At 37.0% G+C, this 7,500-nt stretch overlaps 1 pseudogene; it reads left to right on the plus strand.

The window, feature by feature from the left end:
• The first annotated feature begins 256 nt into the window (after window positions 1-256).
• Window positions 257-7,500, plus strand: part of LOC141714947 (protein EXECUTER 1, chloroplastic-like) — a 40,760-nt pseudogene continuing 33,516 nt past the window's right edge.

Below are 7,500 nucleotides of genomic sequence, written 5' to 3' on the forward strand. Positions count from 1 at the left end.
TAAATTATTTATAAATTACTTTATACTTTAAACAATTTTTTTCAAACTTCACATACAAATTTATTTTGAACCTTGAAAATCAAAAATAAATTTTCATTACAAATTTGATAAGCACAAACTCACTGGTTTTTCTAGGACAAATCCGTTTCTTATCCCATCGCCCCTTCCCCATTTTTCAGCTTCACAAATACACACTTGGAATTATACATACATATACACACAAAATAATATCTCTCTTTCTATCTCTATCTCTACCATGGCTTTGACACCTCCACGGAGCTTCTCATCGCCATCGACACTCATCAATTCCGATGCGAATCTCCAGCACCCACACAAACTGACCTTCACAAACCCTAACAAACTCAATCCAGCCATAAAGCAATCGTCTTTAGTGTCGAATCGTGGTTATAGAGTGAGAATTTGTCGATGTAACAATGAAAGTTTGGATTTTGGGGAGAGTGAGTGGGGAGTGGGTTGAAGGAGGCGGTGAGGAATGCGATGAAGAAGATGGAGGTGTTTGTGAGAGAGTGGAGGAAGAGGAGGGAGAGAGTGGGGAGAGAGGGGAGAGAGAGAGAGAGATGAGGAGGAGTGGGATTGGAATAGGGTGGAGGAAGCATTTTGACGAGGTTGATGATCAGGAAAAGGTTGTTGCTGTTTTGAAGGTATGTATGTGTTGTAATTAGGGAATTTTGAGTTGTATTGATTGTAGTCTCTCTCTCTCTCTCCCTCTCTCTCTCTCCCTCTCTCTCTCCCCCCTATCTCTCCCCCTCCCTCCCTCTCCCCCTCTCCCCCTCCCTCTATCTCTCTCCCTCCCTCTCCCTCTCCCTCCTCCCTCTCTCCCCCTCCCCTCTCTCTCTCACTCTATGTGTGTGTTCTATTGATTGTTGGTGAAGGAAATAATTAAGCAAAAGGAATTTGAGTGTGCAAACTTTGTGTACACTGAATTATAGTTATTTTGTGTATTTGTATTGTGAATAATAAACTTCAGTGAGTTTTATTGCGCTTTAGTGTATTTTGTATTTGCGAGTTAGAAACTAAACTTTCATGTTTAGATTAAGTATTTATTAGTGAATTTGAGAGGTTAGTATAGTTTGTAGGCAAAATGGTTAGTAGTGGAAGTTGGCCCCCCCTCTTATATTTGTTATTAATTACAAATGGCAGAGGGAGGGTGATTGGCGACCGATGTTGGGGGATAGGGCTGGTGGAGGCCGGAGGGTGCCTGGTTTGGGGGAGGGAGGGTAATGTGGATGGAAAGTGAGACCATTGTCAATTATTTTTGCTGGTTCTTTTAAGTTTTTACTTGTAGTGGACCATAATTTGCCGTTAACTAATATCAGATATATTTATGCCTCATATTTTGTGATTTATGTGTGTAATTATAGAGTTCACCAACCAACTTGAGATAGTGTATAGAGAAAGAGCAAGAAGATTTAAGGCAAAGCAGGAAGCACATTTTCTTGATATGCATGAACTTATATGATGAAAAATGTTTGTTTTAACAGTCACAGCTGAGTCGAGCCATTAGTAGAGAAAACTATGAAGAAGCTGCCAAACTTAAGTTGCAATTGCGCTGCTACTACAACGGATGCTGTTAGCAGAGTGATGTCTCATCTGAATGTAGGTGAAGTATTTTATGTTACATTAGAAAATATCCTTTTTCAATCTGCTGCTTAATTTTATGTTAACTATGTCCAACTGCAGAAAGCCATAAAGGAAGAGCGTTATGAGGATGCAGCTTTTATTCGAGATTATGCTAGTGCAGGACTGGTAAGTGCTCCGAGTTCTTATAATTAGTTTCTGCCAGGTCAATATTGGGAACATGTCACTGTAGCATTATGATTTGGTTCCCTGCTAGTTCTATATTGTTGGGGATTCTTGTTTATGGCATGGTGTAATAAATCATAGAAAAGGGTATCATATTAATGTGTTTAATAAAATAAATTTAAATTTTAGTTTACCAGTCAAAGTTATTAATTTTTAGGATTTAGTTTAATTGTTCAGTGAGTTTATTATAAAATCTGATCTATCCAGAAAATGTGAAGTAGATATAACAAATGATCCCTTGATGAAACTACTTGAAATCTTGAATATTTTAATCACTCTGTACCCATGCTCTGTATGTTGATTTGGGTTGATTCATTTTTTTTGTCATTTAATGTTTGCAGGTAGGGTGGTGGGCTGGGGTGTCTGAAGATGTGAATGATCCTTATGGTCGAATAATTCGTATAAGTGCGGAACATGGAAGATATTGGCAAGAAGTTATAGTCCTCGGTAGGGCCTATATATTAGTAAAACTATCAACTTGAAGACCAATAACTTAAAAATGTTTCCTGTATACAAGGTTCTTCTATGTCAGTTCTCATTTAGTTTATGTGATAAGAGTGTTTAATCTGTTTTCCTCTAGTAGATACTTTTGGTGATCTTTCATCGTGCTTCCTTGCATCAGTATGTATATATTGGGAGAAGGGGCCAATAGTAAGAGACTGTGTGTGATGCTGGTGTGGGTGGGAGGTTGTTTTGTTTTGTTAGGGTTCCTTATAAGCCTTTTTTTGGTTTTAATAGCTTATCATATGTCCTTCCAAACATATGTTAGATAGCTTGTGCGAGGCAGAAATTACACTTTTGTAGTGGGAAATGGTTTTGTTGCTTCAATTCGTCTTTCGTGGCTTATGTCCAATAAATGATAATATATGTGTTTACCTATAATTCATTTTGTACTTTTGTTGTGAGCTGTTCTTGTAAATTATGTAGTATTGTATTTCACTACAACTATCATACTTGCGAGTATGCAGTTTCATATTGAAACCTGATGTTGTAGTCTATCCTGTTTCTGTCTCCTCATGGATACTGCTCCAGATTGCATGCCCATATCCTTTCCAGGACTTCATTGTTCGTTATTTTGTAGCATAGTAATTCATACAGGTTTCAGTTTATTTTATTACAGTGGGAAACTAATTTACCTGTATTAAACAGCAGTACTTTCTTCTGATACTCACAGTCTGCAACTAATTCTTACTATTGCTGTTCAGGCACTTGCAGCAGCCAGAGGCGGTACCCTTTGTTTGAATTATTTCTTACACCAGTAAGAAAGGTGCATACAAAGAGCAGGTACTTCCATTAGCCTGACGTGTCATGTATTTTTCTGTATCTGTTGCAACTGTTCTTACAATTAGATTAGATGCCACAGGATAACTTCGTAGTGTAATTTTAACAGTGTTTGAATCGTGAAACTGGTATTCATTAATTGTTTTGTTACATGACTGTATATTAGATTACCAATTAAGACATTTATGTATAATTTGAGGTACAAAAATATTTAATGTATGTAAGACAACAATAGTCAGTGAATGCAATAGGCGATGATGATTTATACTCATGAAGACCTCTAATGAAAAGGGAATAACTCCACTGTGCATTGTTATGGGTTGCAAAAAACATGCACAAAGAGTAACATGACATAGCAGAGATCTGTTATCACTGCGTGACTCTTCTTTTGACAGTCCTAACATTGTTGCGTTCTGGAGGACCAAATATATTCCACATCTTTTCTCGAATAGACTAGTTGTCATATTTCATGCCAGTGGTGTTCCTTGTATCTGTTGTTAATATAAAAATCATTCTAGGCAGGTGACGTTGATATATCCTAACCTTTTAGCTTTGCACCTTTGCAAGTCTCTCCCTTTTACATGTGCTTTTATTATATGCATGGACTCAATTACGAGCATACACTTATCCATATGCATATATGTATACAGAATACAGTTTTGTAGTGTGCTCGAATATGTACTTGCATTATGTTGTGTAATTTTTGCTACAATTGCCATTTATTTGAAAGTGTTTTCTATATTTAGCTTCTTCTGTACATGACCGTCTATAGACCCTACACCATAAATGCGTGTATATATATGCATCCATATATTGTTATGATACTCTCCTAACTTTTTCCTTTGAACCCTGGTTCGTCTACCTTATATTAATCGACTTGTTTCTCAGGCTGTTACTTAAAAACAGAAAGAGGTTCCCCCTCAAGATTTTCCAGTTCTTTCCACCAAGTCCTTAGGTCCTACGGTTAGCTGGATCCCTTAGACCCAACTACTGACAGAACTGATCTTATATCGGAAGCTGTTGAAGACAAAGATGATGGAGAAGACGGATGATGATGATTATGTTTCGGAGGGGTCTGGTTTTGGGAATATCCTTCAAGATATGATTCCTGGTGTGAAGATCAAAGTTTTGAAAGTGACAGTGCCAGATAAAGTAGATACTGATCATATATCCAAGGTTGTTGAGCAAATAATGGACTGGAAGATGATGAAAAGGACACTGACTTAGAAAGTTCAGATGCAGAAGATGACAAGGATGAAGGTGACAAAGATAAAAATGGAATTGCAGTGGATTCTGGTGGTGGTCTTATTGACGGCGATGAACAAAATCAATTGCAGTCAAATTTGTTGTTGTGGCCTCATACAGAAAATGTCAGGCACAACTCGCAAAGATGTATCTCGAGTACCAGCCAGGCTAGAGAAGAAGGACGGTTGTCATTTCGTTTTACTGTAGATGAAGATAAAAAGGAACTTGTCTCTGGTGTCATTGGCAGTCTCCACAGAATACAAAGACTATGCTTCAAAGTCAGAAGAGCATGGACCATATTATGCTTGATCTTGCAAAGTCCATTGGCAGGGGGAAGATACCCATGAAAGTAATTCTTTTGATAGTATATGCACGTTTCACTTTCAATTCAGATTTATATTTTTCTAATTATTGTTAGCTTTTTCACTTGTAACTTTCCAGTATTGAAAATGTTGTAAATTATTAACTCTGACCCTTAGTCAAGCCCAAAATCGTCAACCCTTATCTGGGTCTACTACATTCAATCGGATTGACATTCCAGCATCATCGGATCCTTTTAAGGGTACTTGCAGTAGATTATATTTTTCTTACTTGTCATTATGGTGCTTCTTCTGCTGTTCCTCTCTTGAATCCGTTTTCCGTTGCTCTTCTTATCTGGGAGCTATTTTGCCTTTCATTCTAATTTAAAATAATGAGATCTGTACAACATTATTAGGAGTAATTGGTGCCCACGGACTGTACTCTTCAGAAGTCATCCAGATTAAGCGTAATTTGGCCAATGGCAAGAGGGAGACGACACCAAGGAACATCAGAATCTGGAGTTTTACGAGTACATTGAAGCTGTAAAGTTAACTGGGGATCCTAATGTGCCCGCCGGCCAGGTAAATGTTTAACATTTTGTAATTTTTCCAGTTCTCTGCATGTTGCCAGGGTTTGTATTTACTTTATTCTCGAATGAAATATCGTGTATACTTTAAGATTTCGGATTCTGTGGTGATGGAAGAAATTATAATCCACAAGAACTGAAATACCCACCTGAGAAATAAAGATTCTTTAAAGGCTGGACTTTGAGACGCCCATTTAGTAGTGTTTGGCCAAGTGAACAGTAGAGATAAATAGCACTTTGCCAAAATGTAGATATATACTCATTGCTTCACCTTATAAAAGTCTGGCACTACTTTCATGTTAAATACAGACAAAGATAACACCTTAACAGTTTTCTCGTGGTAATGCATGTCATTGACTTGAATCCTTATATTGGAATGCACAAGGACTCGCATGTTACTAAGACAATATTTTGTCGTCGACACAGTACATGAATTTTCATAGAATGTAACCAACGCATGGACTTGTTTATTTTTGCTCCCGAACCCTGAAAGTGTCATGTTACTTATGCACACAAGTTATTTGAGTACAGATTGTCTGTGTATATGTATGATGGTCTCGTTGGATTACGTTTACATGTTCTATTTCTTTTTTTTTATTGAAGTGACGCTTGTAGCCTAGTCAATAGGCGCATTTCTTTGTAGTGTCTCCTAGTGCTTTGGATAATCTTAAGAATAAGAAATAGATGGATGGTTGCTTTTCTGCATAAAGCTCAATATGGATCAAAATCTTATTGTTGGTTACTTGATTCTCTGTTTTGACTAAATGGCTTGCAGATGTGTTCTTTAGTCATGGCATTACTCATACATTTTCTTTAAGTAGGATTTACGTGGGGAGGTCATCTGTAATCTGTATCTCTTTGTCGCATTTTTTTTTATTTGTACATGGGTTTGTTACATCTTCAGGTAGCATTTCGAGCAAAAGTTGGAAAAGAATATCAGTTACCACATAAGGGGATCATCCCAGAAGAATTTGGAGTGGTTTGTGTTTTCCCTAAAACCCTAGGATTTTTTCTTCTTTCAGATCTTTTAGTCTCCTACAATTTCATCGTTCTATTTGATCTAATCTGATGCTTTGTCATCCTCGCTGATGGTAATTTTGCATGTTTTTACTTTAGATTGCTCGATACAAAGGTCAAGGAAGGCTTGCTGATCCAGGCTTCCAAAATCCTAGATGGGTCGATGGTGGTGGTTATTATGGATGGAAAGGTTTTAATTCTCATTGTGGTTATTTGTTTTTGGTAATTGTGTTTGTGTACCCCTTCCATGGTGATTTCTAAATGAATCCTTGTTTGATATATGCAGTACATTAAAAGTGGACCTTTATTGGGTTTGTATATTGGGCACCGAAATACCACTTTTTGGTGTTCTTTAATCAATTGAGGCTGCAGATAGTTACCTGCGAATTCATTACACTTCTTCATTATATACCAAGATTTTGTAGGTTATCCTCTATCCAGATTTACCGGCATGCCCCTCTATCATGTTAATACCCTCCTCATTTCATTTTCACTGAAGTAGCCTATATTTTCTTTTTGTATTGTTTGGAGTGTCATATATCAGTTTGTGACTTTTTTGTATGACTGTTATGTCAGAAACTGATTTCTTTGCTATTTAAGTTTGTGCAAGTTGACTTGTGATTTAAATATATATTTATTGCACCAACAAGTTATTTGGTTTTAATTCTCAGGATTTAATTAAATGGGCTACCCACAAATTTGGTCAAAAGTATTTTTATATTTAGGGCCCCTCCTGTTATATAGTAGGCAAGCAATCTTCGAAAGATGATTGTTAGGAAGGGCAATGCTACTATGTTGACCACACCTTGCTTTACTAACATTGTAAACAAGCTCATCATGACTACCAGTATTCATCCCAACCTCTAATTTTAGAAGGTCGTCCAAGCATCATGCTACTTTGATACCCACTTTGATTTTGACACGATAGGGTTGAAGCTCTAGATGCTATGTGGCCTAAATTTAGTAAGCACTAGCGTCTCGATCTAACCTCGGTGGCTTTATTTTAGCATATGCTAGCTTATTATAACTACTGTATATCAATTCAATCTTTATTGTCATAACTATTAGAAGATATTGTGGTGATGACTCTGCCAGTCTGCCTTGGTACCACTTCACTAGCTTTTAAAATAAAGTACAAAACCATGATAAAACACAACTCTGCCTTGGTACCACTTATGCTAGCTTTTAAGAAAAAGTACAAAACCATGATAAAACACACATGTTTATCCAAATAAAGGATGCGGGAA

The sequence above is a fragment of the Apium graveolens genome, chromosome 3, assembly GCF_009905375.1.
Source record: "Apium graveolens cultivar Ventura chromosome 3, ASM990537v1, whole genome shotgun sequence".
NCBI classification, from domain to species: Eukaryota; Viridiplantae; Streptophyta; class Magnoliopsida; order Apiales; family Apiaceae; genus Apium; species Apium graveolens.